At 46.1% G+C, this 17042-nt stretch overlaps 1 pseudogene; it reads left to right on the forward strand.

Moving 5' to 3' along the window:
- The first annotated feature begins 8715 nt into the window (after positions 1–8715).
- Positions 8716–8890, forward strand: LOC119465381 (U2 spliceosomal RNA; annotated as a pseudogene).
- Positions 8891–17042: the final 8152 nt, after the last annotated feature.

A 17042-nucleotide genomic window follows, 5' to 3' on the forward strand; every position in this document is an offset into this window, starting at 1 on the left:
CTACGTCTCGACGACAACCACGGACAGTCTTGGATGACGTGAGTTTTATGACGAGTACTCTTTGTGTGTCTGCTGCAGTTATTGTGACAAGAAAATAAAAAAAAGTGATTGATTGCATGCAACCTTCACAGTTGGGGATAAGGTTATAATTTCCATTCAACATTTTCTTTTTACCAGCGCTCAAATGATTCTTTTGCGACGCTCACACGTTGTTTTCTTTCGCGGTGCAAGCGCACACTGGTACAACTTTTCTGAAACGCTCTGGAATGGTTTTTGGAAAAAAAATATTTGGAGCTACACGAAAGTTCTTCAACTCTTTGCCCATTCTCGTATGACGTGCAGTGCGCAATAATGGCTGCCTGACGTTATTGATATTGGAGGACGGTCAACTAACGCGATAGTCTTGCGCTAGCTGATTCCAACTGGAGCTTGAAAATTACCTCATGTCATCACCCCACCTGACTTTCTGCCATCCGGGACTGTGCTTCCCTTCCATTGGCATCCATTCTGTAACTCTAATGGTCCACCGGTTATCTGCCCTAAGCAGTTCATGGCCTGCCCAGCTCGCTATCTTTTTACAGCGCAGCTGTCTATGGCTAGTATCCCGGGATTTTTTCGCCGAGTGACGTCGACAGAAAACAGGGCTGGGCCGATCCCGGCGGCAGTGCAGGGCAGAGCAATGACTCGTTCCCCCGTAAGGCAGAGGCTACAAGTAGTGACTCATCGCAAGTAAAAAAGGTGTTTCTGCGTGAGTTTCCACGTAACATAATTATGCTTTCTCGTATATTCAAATTACGATCCGAGGCTATCATGTCTGGAGGTTGTGCGTAAGTCGTACCTTACGAATCTTCTGGCGCATTTTACTTTGAGAAATTAAATTAGTTCAGTAAGGTCTCTGCGCCACGCGGAGGGCATGCTGACGCGGGGCCCTTGAGGCTGTCGCGGTAAAACAGCCGACCTTTATTTGAAACATTGAGTCTCAGTCTCGAGCCGTCAACCGAGCACACAAGAAAATAATTGACAGTCACTTTAGCATACACTAAAGAGGGTGAAAGCCTGTGCGCTCCAGAGACATTCATCAAATTACTTGACATTGTCGTTCGAATGCGTTGTTACTTCTTATTACTTGCTTTTTCCGACCAAAGGTCGCGAGTTCGAGTGGCCTAATTGACTCTACCTTAATTAACTGTGCCTTAATTAAACGCCACCTAATAACAGCAAAGGTCGTGGGTTCGAGTGCCCGAACTCTATCTAAATTTACGCAAAAACGACGATGACCCGCACACCATCAGCATTGTAGCGTGAGCGTTTGCATACAGACAAGGCACGATGTCGGGTTGGTGTAGTAAGTGAGTTACTACACCGACTCGTCATCTCGGACATTTCTTTGAAGACGTGCAGTGTATGGAATGCTCCGTACTTTGTATATGTTATCGCCCCAGTAGAATTGTGCCGGCATTGTGATTCAGTGTTCATATCGTCTTTTGCTGAAATAAACGTTTTCTAAACGCACGATTTCGCGTTGACGACACGGTTTTCGGTCAAGGACGTCGAAGGTTGACTGAACGATGAGACATATACGGCTTTCTTGCTGCATACCCACTACGGGAGATTGGACAAAAAGCCGGCGGTTAAACGGGTGGGGCGGGAGGATAAAACTTCTGGGAAAATAACTATTGTGAGGGAACAGTTGAAATTATCCGATGAAACAAACTGATGTTAGATACATTTTTTATAGCGGAGCTTTCTATGTCTCACCGATTCGTCCGTAAGCACCGAAAGCGCACTGCAGGAAAGCCAACATGCACAATGGAACTATCTACGCATCTGCGCACACAGTAGAACAACGGCTGCGCATCTGCACACACAACAGAACAAGGGCTCACGACATACGTATCATAGAACACTACAGTTTACATTCGCGGTTGTAGCGATAAGAACAATGGGAACCCAGACGAACTGTATATATCTGCATTGCATTCCGCGCGTCACGCTATGCATTCCCGGCGTCACCATGAATAGGCCGCGGGTGCAGCGCACGGCGGAAGAAGAGGCTGCATTACGCGAACGATCGTGCCCGTAATGCCGATCCCGTGTATCGGCAACGGCAGAGCCTGTGAGCGTCTTACCTCAGCGATCACAAAGGCAATACTGTGCAAGTGTAGAGTCGTCCGTGAAAGTGTTAGTCTGCGCGGGGAATCAACGGCTACATGATATAAAATAAAGGCTATGCCACTTAACGAAATGAGCCTTCATTCAACTTCGACGTTCAAAAATACAATCCTAAACAAGCAATCAAATCACATATGAATCGCATCGGGTCGCTCAGCGTTACTTGGGTTCTTTGCGTGGTCGTTGGCTTTGGATTCAGTTTGCATGGGAGAAAGTTTAGGGTTCAACCATCCTTCTTTAAGAAATTAACTTTGATTTTTTAAAACCAGTTTAATAGCAGTTTTGTTAATTAATAAATAATAAATGAGTTAATTAACGTAAATTCGAATTTTGTAAAATAATAAATAATAAATCAGTAAATTACCTAGGTATTCTCCTTATGTCGCCAAGGAACTAGAATACGGCCCTGCATACGTTCCTGTCGCTAAAAGCCAATGTAGATGCCCCAAAGGATAGAATGTTTTCAGTGTGTATAGCATTGCATAATTTTCGGAATGGAATTTCGAAGTATTTCTCTGTCTGGATTGCTAATCGGCAGCAGGTTAATAAAAGCCGGCAGATCCCACGCCCTGTGGACATCGATGTTATGCGAAGCAGTGTGCGAGGAGCCTACCAAGTTAAGGAAACGATCATGAGAGCAAAAAATTCAAAGCTTGTGTTACTCATCAGGACCTTCCTTGTTTCTATAATGGCAAAGCAGATCCCTTAGCGAGAGGAAAAACACGCACTGGCGTCATTGCCCACGGCACGGTATGACGTAGCACCCTGCTGTGACGCACGTGCTTCCGTGAGGGCGCCGAATCCGCACTGGGAAATTACTCTCCGTCGTACGCAGATCGGTTAAGAAAGCTCGCTGAAATTCCTGATAATATTCACGTCCCTCAACGTTCACTGATTCGGTGCTCAATAATATAAAAAGCCCCTCGACTACATTGTCGGAAACTTGGTTATCCATACAGTTCAGCGTTTTCTGTTTAAGGTACATAAAAAAAGCCGGCAGATCCCACGCCCTCCTCTGGGAATCGATGTTATGCGAAGCAGTGCACGGGGAGCGTATACCAAGTTAACGAAACGAACATGAGAGCACCACGACGTAGGCGGCTCTTTCATGGCCTACACGACACGCATGTCATGCCATTTGTGTCATGAGTCCTAATGAGTTCCTTTAGCTACACCTAAGAGACCTTAAAGTGAAAGCCTTAATCATTCTGATGACTATGACTTCTACCCCCATCTTTTAGTGTTTCCTTCAATTAGTACCACATCCAAACCCATTCCATTGGTTTTTTTTTTCGCTGAGTCATTCTCATTTTCGCCGAGTCATGCTCATGACTATGACTTCTACCATCATCGCTTAGTGTTTCCTTCACTTAGTACCACATCGGAACCCATTCCATAGGTTTATGAGTGTTCATCTTTTTTTTTGCTGAGCCATTGGCATTTTTAAATGCGAAGCATTTCTTGGCGAACATTTACCACTTTGACAGTATCTATCTAGCCGCCTACGTCTTGGTTCTCTTATGGCCGTTTCGTTAACTTTCTATGGGCCAAAATTTGCATAGTATGAAATAATGTATGACGAATACAAATGATAGGTCGTGACATAAATATCATGACATGCGTGTCATATAGGTCATGAAACAGCCGCATACGTCTTTATGCTCTCATGGTGGTTTCGTTAACTTTGTAGGCAACAAATTGGCATAGTATGATAAGAGTGTATAACAAACATAAATGATTGGTCAATACATGAATATAATGACGAGCGTGTCATGTAGGTCATGAAACAGCTGCTTAAAATGACAATGACACAGCGAAAAAAGATGAACACTCAAAAACCACTGAAATGGGTTCGGACGTAGCTACTAAGGGAAGTAAACACTAATGGATGATCGTAGAAGTCATGGTCATGAGCATGGCTCAGCAAAAATGACAATGACTCGGCGAAAAAAGATTAACACTCAAAAACCACTGGAATGGATTTGGACGTGGGCCTTAAGCGAAGGAAACACTAAAGGATGATGATAGAAGTCATAGTCATAAGCATGACTCAACAAAAAATGCCAATTACTCAGCGAAAAAAGATGAACACTCATAAACCTATGGAATGGGCTTGGATGTGGCACTAAGTGAAGGAAAAAGCTCAAGGTTGGTGGTCAAAGTCATGGTCATGAGCATGACTAAGACTTTCGCCTTAAGGTCTCTTAGGCATAGCTTAAGGGACTCCTGAGGACCCGTGACATGAATGTCATGGCATGGGTGTCATGTAGGTCATGAAACAGCCACCTACGTCTTGGTGCTCTCATGATCGTTTCGTTAACTGGATGATCGTTTCGTTAACTTGGTAGGCTCCTCGCACACTGCTTCACATAAAATCGATTCCCACAGGGCGTGGGATATGCCGGCTTTTTGGGGAGTCATGCTTATCACTATGATTTCTACCATCCTCCTTTAGTGTTTCCTTCGCTTAGTGCCCAGGTCCGAACCCATTCCTGTGGTTTTCGAGTGTTCATCTTTTTTCGCTGAGTCATGGTCATTTTTGCTGAGTCATGCTCATGACCATGACTTCTACCATCATCCATTAGTGTTACTTCACTTAGTAGCCACGTCCGAACCCATTTCAGTGGTTTTGAGCGGTAATATTTTTTTTCGCTGCGTCATTGTCATTTTAAGCGGCTGTTTCATGACCTACATGACACGTATGTCATTACATTTATGTATTGACCTATCATTTATGTTCGGTATACACTCATATACTATGCCAATTTTGGCACATACAAAGTTAACGAAATAGCCATAAGAGCACCAAGACGTAGGCGGCTGTTTCATGACCTACATGACACGCATGTCATGACATTTATGTGATGACCTATCATTTGTATTCGTCATACACTATTTCATACTATGTCAATTTTGGCACATACAAAGTTAACGAAACAGCCATAAGAGCACCAAGACGTAGGCGGCTACATAGATACTGTCACAGTGGTAAATGTTCTCCAAAAAATGCTTCGCATTTAATAATAGTTACCGCAGTGCCTACTTTTCACGAGAAGCTTGTATCGCCTCACAAGTGTCAGTGTCGTTGTAGGTTGACCGCAAAAAACCCGTCTCGCGCTGGTGACGGGGTGGCGCTAACTAGCCACACAGGCTAATGGTCCAAATACTTTTGTAACCATGATTTGTATTAAGTTGACTGAATAAAGTGAAACTGAAACTGAAAGACGTGAGGCGCGCGCCCGTAACACGTGACGGGAGCACCCAATCAGGAGCGAGCGTGCGCCGGGAGAAAGCCAAGGGAAGGAAAGGGCCTCGCGCGCGTTGCGTCGGGTCTCCTTTTCAGTGAACGCTCGGCAAACGGATGGGAAGGCTTCGCGTTGTTCGGTAGGCGGCGGAACAGGCCGCTTTCGATGACTGACTGACAGACAGACAGACGGACGGACGGGCGGACGGACGGACGACCTGTCTCACATGATTATGAGACACGTCGTAGTGGCGCGACTCCGGATTAATTTGGATGTGGTGGTTTTGTCACGTAAAATCTCATAATTTAATTTCATTTTAAACATTTTCTTGCAATAGGTTAGTGCAAGTGCATGTGTGCAAAGCGCAGTTGAACATGGCTCTAGATGACATTTTGTTTGAGCGTAAGTTAAAATGAAAGGTTAGATACGGCTGACTTGATTTTGTTGCGCTGACTGTTCCCTTTCTCGAAGACGCAGAGAATATATTGGCAAACCTCAGAGCCGCCTAATTCATTTAGTATAATAGCGCTTCAACGAACAGTTTCTCAAAACGTGTATGTATAGTGACGTCCAAACACGAGAAGTAGTTACGTAGGAGAAGGACACCGGAAGGAAGGAAAATGTTGACAGACAATTTAGCATATGCTAAAGAGGACGAAGGCGAAAGCATGTGCACTCGCGATACATCAAAATAAATTAATGTGACATTCTCATTCGATTGCGTTGATACTTCCTATTACTTGCTTTCTGTTTACTTGTTTTTTTTTGTTGTAGTTAGTTCATCCTCCCAAGACTTACTTTCCATCACGCGACACAGCGCGTTCAGTAGGATGAGATGGATTGAAGCGCGCCGTGTTTTATACGAGGCACCACGTCATCGCACGGTTTTTTTTCATGACGCGCCTAACCGGATGTACACGTAGACACCGTATGATTGGTCGCGGTAGACATGGTAGACGCATAATTCACATTTGATTCACTTTTTTACTGCGATAGCCATTATATGGACACTTCAAGCGGATTTCTGCCGTCGCCGTCGTCGCCACCGTGAGGTTCTGTGTAAAGTCCAAGGGCGATAAAATCGTTGCCGCGCGCCGTATGTGCGAGTGAAAGCGCGCGGGGGACGCATGTTTTCACGGAGAGCGAACGCACGGCGGAGAGCAAACGCCACTTCCGTCGCGCGAAAGCCATGGGGGTATGGGAGGGGGGGGGCGATGCTGTGGTGCGGCACCAAATGCGTGTCTAGCAGCCGGGCGCAAGGGGAACTGGCGACTCAATCTCCCTCGCGAAAAGAGGAAAGCGGGAAGGCAGCGCGGGAGGGAGGGGGGAGGGGCAGCTCCTACTCTGCCAACAACTGCGCACTTGTACATTGCGTCGGTGCGGGCTGTCGCGCGCACCGTATTTTGAAAGCGATCTCCAGACGGCTCTGACCTTTTTGTACGCTGTGCTTTCACCGCTCAGTTTCCGTTGAAGCGGTAGTCCGCACGAACCTTCGCTCGCTGCGGTGGCCGCGCTTGCGCACGTCAGCGCTTTGACAGTGTTTGTCTGCGGTCATCGAGTGTGATCTATCGATGTTTAATTGTGCGCGCTTACACCACGCTTGTTAATTCAGTTAGCAAGCGAATGTGTCCAAGTTTATGCAGCCGATAAAACTACTATCCCTACTCCGTATAGCTCTCTACTAATTTGCTATCGCAATTGATGCTTGGCCTTTCGGGCGAAACTGCGTCATTTTTTTCACCTTAGATTTGCGTGATTTCCCATTTCATTCACCTTACTTCACTTCATTCACCTTTTGATTCCCGTAATATACCTTATAGTGACATTTACCACTTACAACACTTAATTCACATTTAAACGCATCACCTTTAATCACTTATCATGTAATTAACTGCGTTACTTCGGCTAAATCACCTTTTGATTCATTTAATTTACATGAGATTTTATTTATTTATTTATTTATTTATTTATTCAAGATACACATAAGGGCCTTCATGCGAGGGTATTACATAGGCGGGCGGGGCGGAGAGACCCAAACTCTTGTATAAGAAATACAGCACTAGCGCTCCAAATACAACTAATAATACATTGTTTACAGCAGAAACATGAACTAAAACTCAAACATGAAATATAAACACAAAACATTAAAAAAACACGAAATAGATGTGTCAACAATGGGGTATACGCAGGAACTTCAGTAGCTATGCTACTGAAGTTCACCTACAATGGTAGTTTATGGTAGGTTATTTATTCTATAAGTTATTGATGGTAGGTTTTTCCATTCTACAAAGTTGTATTAACCTGCGAGGAATAGATGATCTTGCGTAGAGAGATGACTGTCATGTTATGCGCTTTACCTTGTTCTCGTGGTCCCGGCGCGGGAAGACGGCAGGGGGTGGCGAAAAGAAGTCATCGTGAAGCGTGGAATGATGGTACAGTTTATGAATTAAGGTTAGGCGAGCGAAGTGGCGTCGACGTGATGGTGGTTCTAACTCGGCACGTAGTTTTTATGCTGCGACGCTGGCGAAGCGTGAATAATCTGAATAGAAGAAGCGAACAGCGCGGTTTTGCAGGGATTCAATGTTGTTGAGGACGTATGCTTCATCGGAATCCCATATGGCGGAAGCATAGCCAATTTTTGGCCCGATCAGCGTTATATAAGCAAGTTCCTTTAAATGTGAAGGTACGTGCTTGAAGTTACGTTTAAGAGGACAGAATTCTCGCTTAGCTGATGGTAAGACGGTGTTAATATGGTAATGGCAAGGTAAATTCGACTGAAGATGAAGGTCAATGTACTTGTAAGTTGGCATAATTTATAAGCTAGCATTATTGAGAAAGTAGGCTGTAGGAAGTCGAGTGGAGTGGTTGCTAAATGACATTAGCTTTGTTTTAGACGCATTTAGGGACACTAACCGCGAGGAACACCATCCAGTCACCGTATCAAGATCCGTTTGTAATGAAAGGCGGTCAGATCACTAGTAATGTTGTGATATATAACAATCCAATTCGAGGTGAGACACATTTGGGAAGATCATAATTACAAATTAAGAAAAGTATAGGGACCAAGTACGCTGCCCTGGGGGTCTCCAGATGTTAAGGGAACAGAAGAAGAGTTACAGCCATTAGCACAGGTGAATTGTATGTTGGAGAGAAACTCTTTAATCCATGCAATCCATACAGTCAGAGCAGAACTGAGGAGCCTACGTAGATCATGACGTCAGGAGACAGAAGACACTCAGATTGGTAGGCACTTGTTTGAATACGCTTGATGGCGTACACGTGTATGGTGCTAACGTAGACATGACCGACGAGGGTCAAAGTGTAGTATTCTTATCAGCTTAATACCTGTTACGGGTTGTATTTGGACTCGAGATATTAAACTTATTTTTCCAAGTTGGCGGAGTGCTTGAAGCCTGCTTCACCTCCACCACGGGTCGGCCCGGTATTGCACAATCTTCGGGAATCTTGTTGTACGGACATCGATCCACTGGAGACTAGCCATATACAGCTTTGCTGTAAAAATATTGAAATACTTTGCTTCGGCGACAGGTTGCTGAGTGACGTTTACTTGAGCGAGGCTTCTTGCATGGGAGTGCATGTAGGCTTGCAGCCGCGCGCCCATCGCCCTCTTGCCTCTCTGGGAAAATTTACTGTCACCGACACCTTTTCGGTCAACACCAGATTCATTAAAAATAATTAAACGTACTTTTAATGCGATTATTATTCTTGGGAACCTGTACAAGAACCTCGTACAATCACGTTTGGATCAGGCATGAGTTGCAGTGACCCAAGTTGACTAATTGGGCCACGCACATTCGCAGTGACTCAAGTTGCCTATTAGCTTGGGGCCACTCTGTATGTCCTGACTGCTGTCTTGCCAAACAGACAACATGGGCAATTTGATTTGTGCCCAAATAGACAACTTGCTGCTGACTACTGTCCGGCTAATCGGGACCACTGGGTATACGCACGTACGTACATACCACAAGCTAAGTCCGTATCTAGAACCATTAGAGATAGTATGCGAACATCTCATTAACACTCTGCAATTTCATATATCACAACTGTCTCGGACTCTTTACTTTCATCGTCATCATCATAATCACGATCATTATCATAATATATTAATCTTAAAATATAAATCAGCCATCATCAATTACAAATCCATCAAAGGAAAGATTGGTAATCACGTTAAAGTCGCCAATCCTCTTCAAAGGGTGTATCCGCCACCAATGTTTTTTTGCTGATTCGGAGCGCAAACTACTGGGACACAAGCTAAGGCACGAGAAAGACAGGAAACAGCGCTGCTGTCTACACAGCGCTACTGGGCATGACGCTTGTGTCCCAGTAGTTCGCGCTCTTATGCTTCCTTACCAACTCGCCCATTTTTCGCTTTTGGTCAATTTCTCTTTCAGTACTTTAAACAGAAATCGCTGAACTGTATGGATAACCAAATTTCCGACAATTTTGTCGAGGGGCTTTTTTTTATTAATGAGCACCGAATCAGTGAACGTTGAGGGACGTGGAATTCATCAGGAATTTCAGCGAGCTTTGTTAACAACCGATCTGCTTACGAAGGAGAGTAATTTCCCTCCCGGAAACACGTGTGTCACAGCAGGGTGCTACGTGATACGGCGCCGTGAGCGATGACGTCTGTGCGTGTTCTTGCTGTCGCTAAGGGATCTGCTCTGCCACATAGAAGCAAGGGAGGCCCTGATGAGTAACACAAGCTGTGAATTTTTTCTCTCGCAGTGGTTGAATGTCACGGAGCGTATTGCAAAAGTGAACATTTGTGAACAGTTCTACACAAAGGTTGGGCTGTCGAGGTGGGCAAAAGCGTCAGTCAACCACTGTCAGTTTGTCATGTACTGAGGGCATTCACATGGCACGTTCTTTATAGATTCATGTACGTACATGACACAGCTGAATTCTTTGATATACCGATATGAGTTTGTTCTCAATAATTGATATTTTCCCTTCCTTTTACGGACGTGTCCTGGCCAATCCACTCCTAGAAACATCTGACCTGCTGGCCTACAGGACCGATCAGTTCGCTGTTTTAAAGCCACGCGGGAGCCACCCTTCTATAAGAACAGGATCGGCCTTCACTTCAGCGTGGGAGTTTTAGGTCGACCGTGCACATGGTCCAATGAATTGGGGAATGTAGAGCACTTCATCTGATCTTTCACGCGCTTCTGTTCTGAAAGGAAAGGGCTTCTCGACAGCACCAGAACGCGTGTAACATGAGCGCGTGTAACATTAGATAGTTTTGCAAGAACGGCCAGAGTAAATGATAGACGTTAAGGGATGTATTGCAATTGGTGCAATAAGACTTGTCGTAGAGCTCAGACATGTAGTGGTGTAGTCTGTTTTGCGTGGGGTATGTGTCTGTTTGTAGCATTCTGAGAGTAACCGCTTGAGCTCGAGTGAGCATGCGGTGTGGCGTGCTAAACTCTCTACGTTGTAGGTAGTAGTGTTTAGTGATTTCATTGTATGTAGTGGGGGCGTCCTTGTTCTCCGAGTGGTCGGGTGAAGCCGCGCGGTCTGTAAGCGCGCACGCAGCCTCGTGTGCCGCCTCGTTAAGGTTGGGGACGTCGCCGATCTTTGGTACTAAGTGTGCCGGGAACCAGTATATGACGTAGGGCTTAATCTCTTTCTTTGTGACAATTCTTAGAGCCTGTGCGCAGACCGTGCCCTTTTGAAAAGCTCGAATAGCGACTATGGAGTCGCTGTAGATGCGAGAAATATTGTCATTGGTCAGCGCAACGGCGATGGCAACCTGTTCAGCCTGTTCAGGCTTCCTTGGATTACCGTGGCTGCATGTCTTGTGGATTCGCGGCCGTCCACCACCGCCACTGCGAAAGCTTTGTTTCCCGCGTACGCCGCCGCGTTCACAAAAGCTGAGCGTTCGCGGTTTGCCAAGGGTTGGTTAAGGAGGAATTGTCCTCTCGCTTGTCGTCTGCCCCTGTTGTTTTCGGGGTGTACATTTCTGGGTATAGGTCGGACCGTGATCTTAGCGCGGATGTCTCGTGGGAGGTCCGCAAAGTGTTTTTCTATGTTTCCTTGAGCAAAGCCTAGCTTCGGTAGGATCGCGCGCCCCGGAGGCGTCGTCGAAAGCCTAGCAAGCTGGGCGCGCTGCTCAGCCTCGGCAATTTCTTCCAGGGTGTTGTGCATGCCCAGGTGCCCCAGCTTCTCGTTGCTGCATGGTGCTGGTCGGAATGCCGAGGGCTTTCTTGGTGACTTTCTCATTTGCGCATTGAGTCTGTCCCTTTCAGCTCTTGACCAATTGAGCATTGCCGCAACGTATGCGAAGTGACAGGTGACGAACGCGTGTAGGAGTTTGACGAGATTGTGTTCCTTGAGGCCCCTGTGTCTACTGGCAATTTTTCTGATGAGCCCGATAGCGTTGTTGGTCTTGGTGATGAGCTTCTGAACCGTAGAGGCATTGACGTCTTTAGTCTCTACTATCACACCCAAGACTCTGATTTTGTCGACGCACGGGATGGCGTCTCCCGAATTGGTTCGTACGGTAATTTCCTGATTGTAATCGAAGTCTGTTGAATATGGTCTTCGGCCCTTTTGCGTGCCACTCTCGAGCAGCCACGAAAACGAGGCCGAGGCACCCGGTTCCCCGTACACGGGAATGGACAACCGACCTCGACGAACCCTTCACCCCGGAAGAAATCAGGACCGTCCTTCAAAACCTGAACGGCACATCGGCCCCAGGTCCCGACCCGCGGGAGTCGGAAGGCGTGACGTCACGACACCCTCGTCGGATAGCCAGCCGGCCGGCCGCGGTCATTCGAAGCGCGCCGACGCCGCCTTTGCGAGCATGGATTCGAGTTATGGTGCGTCTACCCGCGATGAGTACATGTCTGAAGACGAGGACCATTCTAACTTGGCAAAAAAAAGTACCGCTTACGGTTACGAGCCTTCCCCGTCAAGCAGCGAAGAAGAGTAGGCGGCCGTGGAAGTGCCGGTCCGGTTTTCGCGAACCGTATAGCGCGAAGATTTCGCTCTGCACCAGACACTTAAGTATAAACCGCATGCACGCGATCTTGCGCGCGACAGCGACAAGCGACGCGATGGAGATGGCTGTCGTGTTCGCTCGTCGCCTACAAGTACCGCATGCGAGCGACGAGGCGAGCGACGTCTCCCGGTGTTGCCGGTATGACGGCAGCAAATATTCGCGGAAACTGGCGTGACGCGTGCTTTATTAATTTAAGTTGATGTGTTTTAGTGTAAAGAGCAGCATAAATATTTCTAAAGGTCTTGCACTACGTTATTATCATTGCACGTATCAAAATCTAGTCGTTTTCTCGTTCCGTGCGACAATCGGTAGTACTTGACTGATGTATATCCAGTTCCGGCTTCGCGCTATTGGCTAGTCGCTCACAGCACTTCCGGGCGACGACCGACGAATTATAGATTTACAGAACCGAGCTATCGAGCGACAAGAACGAGCGATCTGTTCGCGCGACGGCCCGTTTCGTCGCTCGAAGCCGTTGCTCGTCGCCGTCGCGCACAAGATCGCTCTCATGCGGTTTGGGTATTATGCAAGAATTATTGTTCATTTCCTGGTGTAAATTTTTGGCAGCGGCGTAATCGTGTTGTTGCCGAAGATCTACACCAGCAGCGAAGTACAATACACTTGGCTACTGCAATATTAGCTGTTTTTGTCTGTTTGAGCTCCGCGCCACCAGGCGGCAGCACCATACAGGGCGCTCACGTTTACGGTTCTGCCCGGGCGCCCCAACGCCCGCGTTTAAACACCCGATTACCGGACAAGCTAAAGCTCTCTAATAGGCAGGTATCCAAAGTTTACGCACCTTCTCGTCTCTGGGAAACGTGTGCGACGGCGTGTCACGACCGACGATGCTGTTATAACAGTCTGGGCATTTCCTTAATACGCATCAATACCGAGCGACGATCGCGGGAAGCCTCATGTAAGACGCACCACCTACGTGGAGCGCCGACGGTGATCGTGTTTCAGACGGACCACGCGCGAAGATCGCCGAAAGGGGTTACACGCTGCAAGGGACCGACACCCCTGGAAACACTGCGACAGCTGTGGCCGACCCTGGTCGCGGGTGGGTGTTATGACGTCAAATTTCAGCTTCTGCCGGCGGCCGCTTGGAGGCAAGGTGCAACAGAAAATCGCAAAAAAAGTTGTTTCTTGTTCTTGTTTCAAAGCAGCTTGTTGCATTCGTCATTTTCAACAGTTTAACTTTTGTTCGGACGCAAAAGACCACCCGCCAACTTTTGTGTCCGTATCCCTTTAATGCTAACGCATTAAAAAGCGAAACCGCTTGACGAGGTTTGCTACCTCTTCACTGGATGCAGCGACAGCTGATCATTATATTTTTCCTAGTTAGTAACAAAGGTAATATAATTGAACATAATTGCTTGAATACAGCTCGCCCGCATGCTGGTCCGTGTAATACCATGTATATTTAGGTTTTACTGGGCAAAGGACGAAAAACGGTAACATGACATCTTTTACGAACGATAGCTGCACGCTACAAGTCAGGTCATGTCAGGTTTATTTACAAGATCTACAGAGTAGTGTTGAAGGCCACCCTTCGAAATGAAGCTGCGAGAGTACAGGCTTTCTTTTTTGTGTGTGCACTTTACCAGGGGAACAGGAATGGATACGATCGACCCGTGTGGCCGTACGCTACATCAGGCGGATGCATGGGTAAAAGTAAGTTGCTTGCTTATGTCACATCCAAATCATCTACATGACACGCACCTCACACAGCAGTCATTCGCTCACACGTCGAGTCACAGCTCTCCTCCGATAAACGTATGCCATCGACGATACATGGAGAGAGCTCATAACAGAAGCCCGTAAATGATAGGACAACCTATACGTACGACGTAACGTGTACAATGCAATTATTAAGCAACGAATTAAAAATTTAATTTGGATCACATCATGAAAAAGGGCCCATACTAGCAAATCACGGGGTAGCAACTTCTGCACTAACAGCCAAAGTCTACAAAGCGTATGAAGCATTTGGGTTAGAGGAGCGGACCGACGTTACATGTTCAGTGAACTTTTCGTTGCGGCATTGTTACTTTTTATTGTAATTGAACGTCGGTTTGAAGCAATGACTATATTTATTTGTTTATTTTGAATAAATAAGTAAATAAATATAGTCAATGTTTCATTTACTTATGTTTATAATTTTATTTCGTATGAATGTATTATTACTATTATTTTTGCTGTAGAGTATAGAGGAATGACGAAGTTGTGCTATCCACCTCAATGACTTCACAGCAACGGACATGTAGCAGAATAGAACAGGCATCGACTTCCACTTGGAGTTACAAGCTGCAATGCTAATAATTTCATGAAAGCAATGAGCACATTTCACGTGACCTACCATCTTATTCCTCTTCTTCAGATGCGTGCAATTTAACTAGCTTCTTGATGCTTCAAACATAAACAAAATTACAATTTAAATTGGCTTTCAATACCTGGCGGCTCCAAAATGTCGCGTTTTTCCAGCCAGTTTCTCGCACTGCGCAGCTTTTCTCTAATATACCATTACTTCGCAATGTACATACCGTGCTATGTAACACGAGGCTGTGGCGGTTCATGAGTACGAAACCTATATAGTGGCGATGGTGGCGAAGCTTCATTTTTTATTCACCATATGGTGAGGTTGAAGCTGAATGTGAGGGCGTACAAAGCAAATCTAGTTTTGAGTTGTAAAAAGCTTAGCGACGGATTAACAACGCGTAAAAAAGCGTCGATTCAAAAATGGATAAAGCAGCGCCTAGCTGTCCCATTTATCTGTGTATCCTTTTAGTTGCCTTCTGTTCGTACTAACATTTAGTTGTTTACCGTCTTGCACTCCACGTCCGAGCAACGTACATATTTTCATTCGGAAACACGCACTTTTGCAAAGTTTTGCAATTATTGGATCTCTTCGCGGGCGGTTCTGTGTTTCTTTTGTTATGCCTGTAACCATGACATTGCTTTTTGGCCTAGTCTTATACAAAATCTTGGGCTGCTCACTTGAGCCTCTCCGATTTTCGAAGGACAATTAATGTGCGCGGACATTACGGCAGCCCGTGAGGATTGTGAAGATCTTTAAAGCGGTGAGTGTCGAACTGTACATCTACAGGGAAGAGTGGTTCTGTTCGGGTGAGCCATGCGCATACCTAAACTGTCGCTCGTTTCTTGGAGTTACGCGGTACCATTGCAGCCAATGCAGTCGGCAATTCACCAGTCCATCATGACGGCTATTGTTACTCCTATTGGCTACTATTGTCCGATGAAAACTGCTTCTTGATCTTCAGGAGTACATCTTATACTTCTATTGTACCACTAGCCTAACGCTAGTTAAAAATTAAATTGTGGTGTTTAACGTCCTGAGAGTACTCAGCGGGTTATGAGGGACCCTGTAGTGGAGGATTCCGGGTTAATTTTGACTGCCTGGGGCATTTTAGCGTGCACCCAATGAACGGGACACGAATGTTGTTGCGTTCCGCCTCCATCAGAATGCGGTCGCAGCGGCTGGGATTGAACCAGTGACCTAGTGCTAAGCAGGACAACGCCATAGCTTCTGATCTACCGTGGCGGTAGTGCACTTCTAGTCCAAGCTAGTCAAGCTCACTAGCTGACTAAAGCCTCCCCTAGTCCACCGCCTTATTTGCACGTGTGCTGTATAATGCGGTCCCCTTTCTACAATGCTAGTTTTAACGTTTCTTTGCGAACACACGCGGAATTTGCTGACCGCGCATGGTGACCGTAGCTGCAGCTGCTTTCCTGACGAGTAGTTGGCACACGTCGTATCATTCATATAACAAATATGATTATGCAGAGCAATCTGTACTACCATTAGAGATGTGTTGGTGTCCGCCTCTGCAATGGAACAGAAACAGTACCTATACGCATTCTCTATAATAATTATACGCCTTCAACGACCTAATTCTCTGTAATAAAGCAAAGTTTTCTACAATTTCTTTACTAGGGTCTGCTCGCTCGATTTCTCGCCAAGTGAGCCGATCCAGAAGATTGGGTAATAGTAAAACTGGGCGGCTCCCGCGGATGGTGCGCTTAAAACTGTTTCGATCCAGGAGACAGAGTAGTCCACAGGGAACATTAAGTGTGTTATAGCATTTAATTAAACGCATCGGATCTCTTCGTGGGCGGCTGTCTGTTTCTGCTGTTATGCTTGTAACCATGACATCTCTTTTTAGCCTACTCTTATACAAAATATTGGGGTACTCACTTGTCTTTGTAGTTTCCCTTTGTTTCGATTTCGTTTTGACTTGCACGTGTGAGATAAATGGGATAAGCCGCATAAGCTGCGTTTCGAAATGAAACTTGGTTTGAAGACAACGTTTGTTTTGTCCCTTTATTGTGTGAGCCTGCGTTATTTCTTGCGCCGTTCATTTATCACCATGCAATTCTGCCAACCACGCCAAATTTCCGCACTTGTCAGCGTAAAATGTATGTGAAATGTAGAAAACTATGCATGTGTGGGAACATATCTATAAGGTGTACCCGTTTGTGCGAATGGCCGTTTCCGTCTGTCTCTTGTCGCCTTGGCTTCATTTCCTCGGTGCTTTTCGGCGGTTCAGGACACTCTTGCACGTGTTTTCGTAAAC

This window comes from Dermacentor silvarum, chromosome 9 (genome assembly GCF_013339745.2).
Source record: "Dermacentor silvarum isolate Dsil-2018 chromosome 9, BIME_Dsil_1.4, whole genome shotgun sequence".
In the NCBI taxonomy this organism is placed as follows: Eukaryota; Metazoa; Arthropoda; class Arachnida; order Ixodida; family Ixodidae; genus Dermacentor; species Dermacentor silvarum.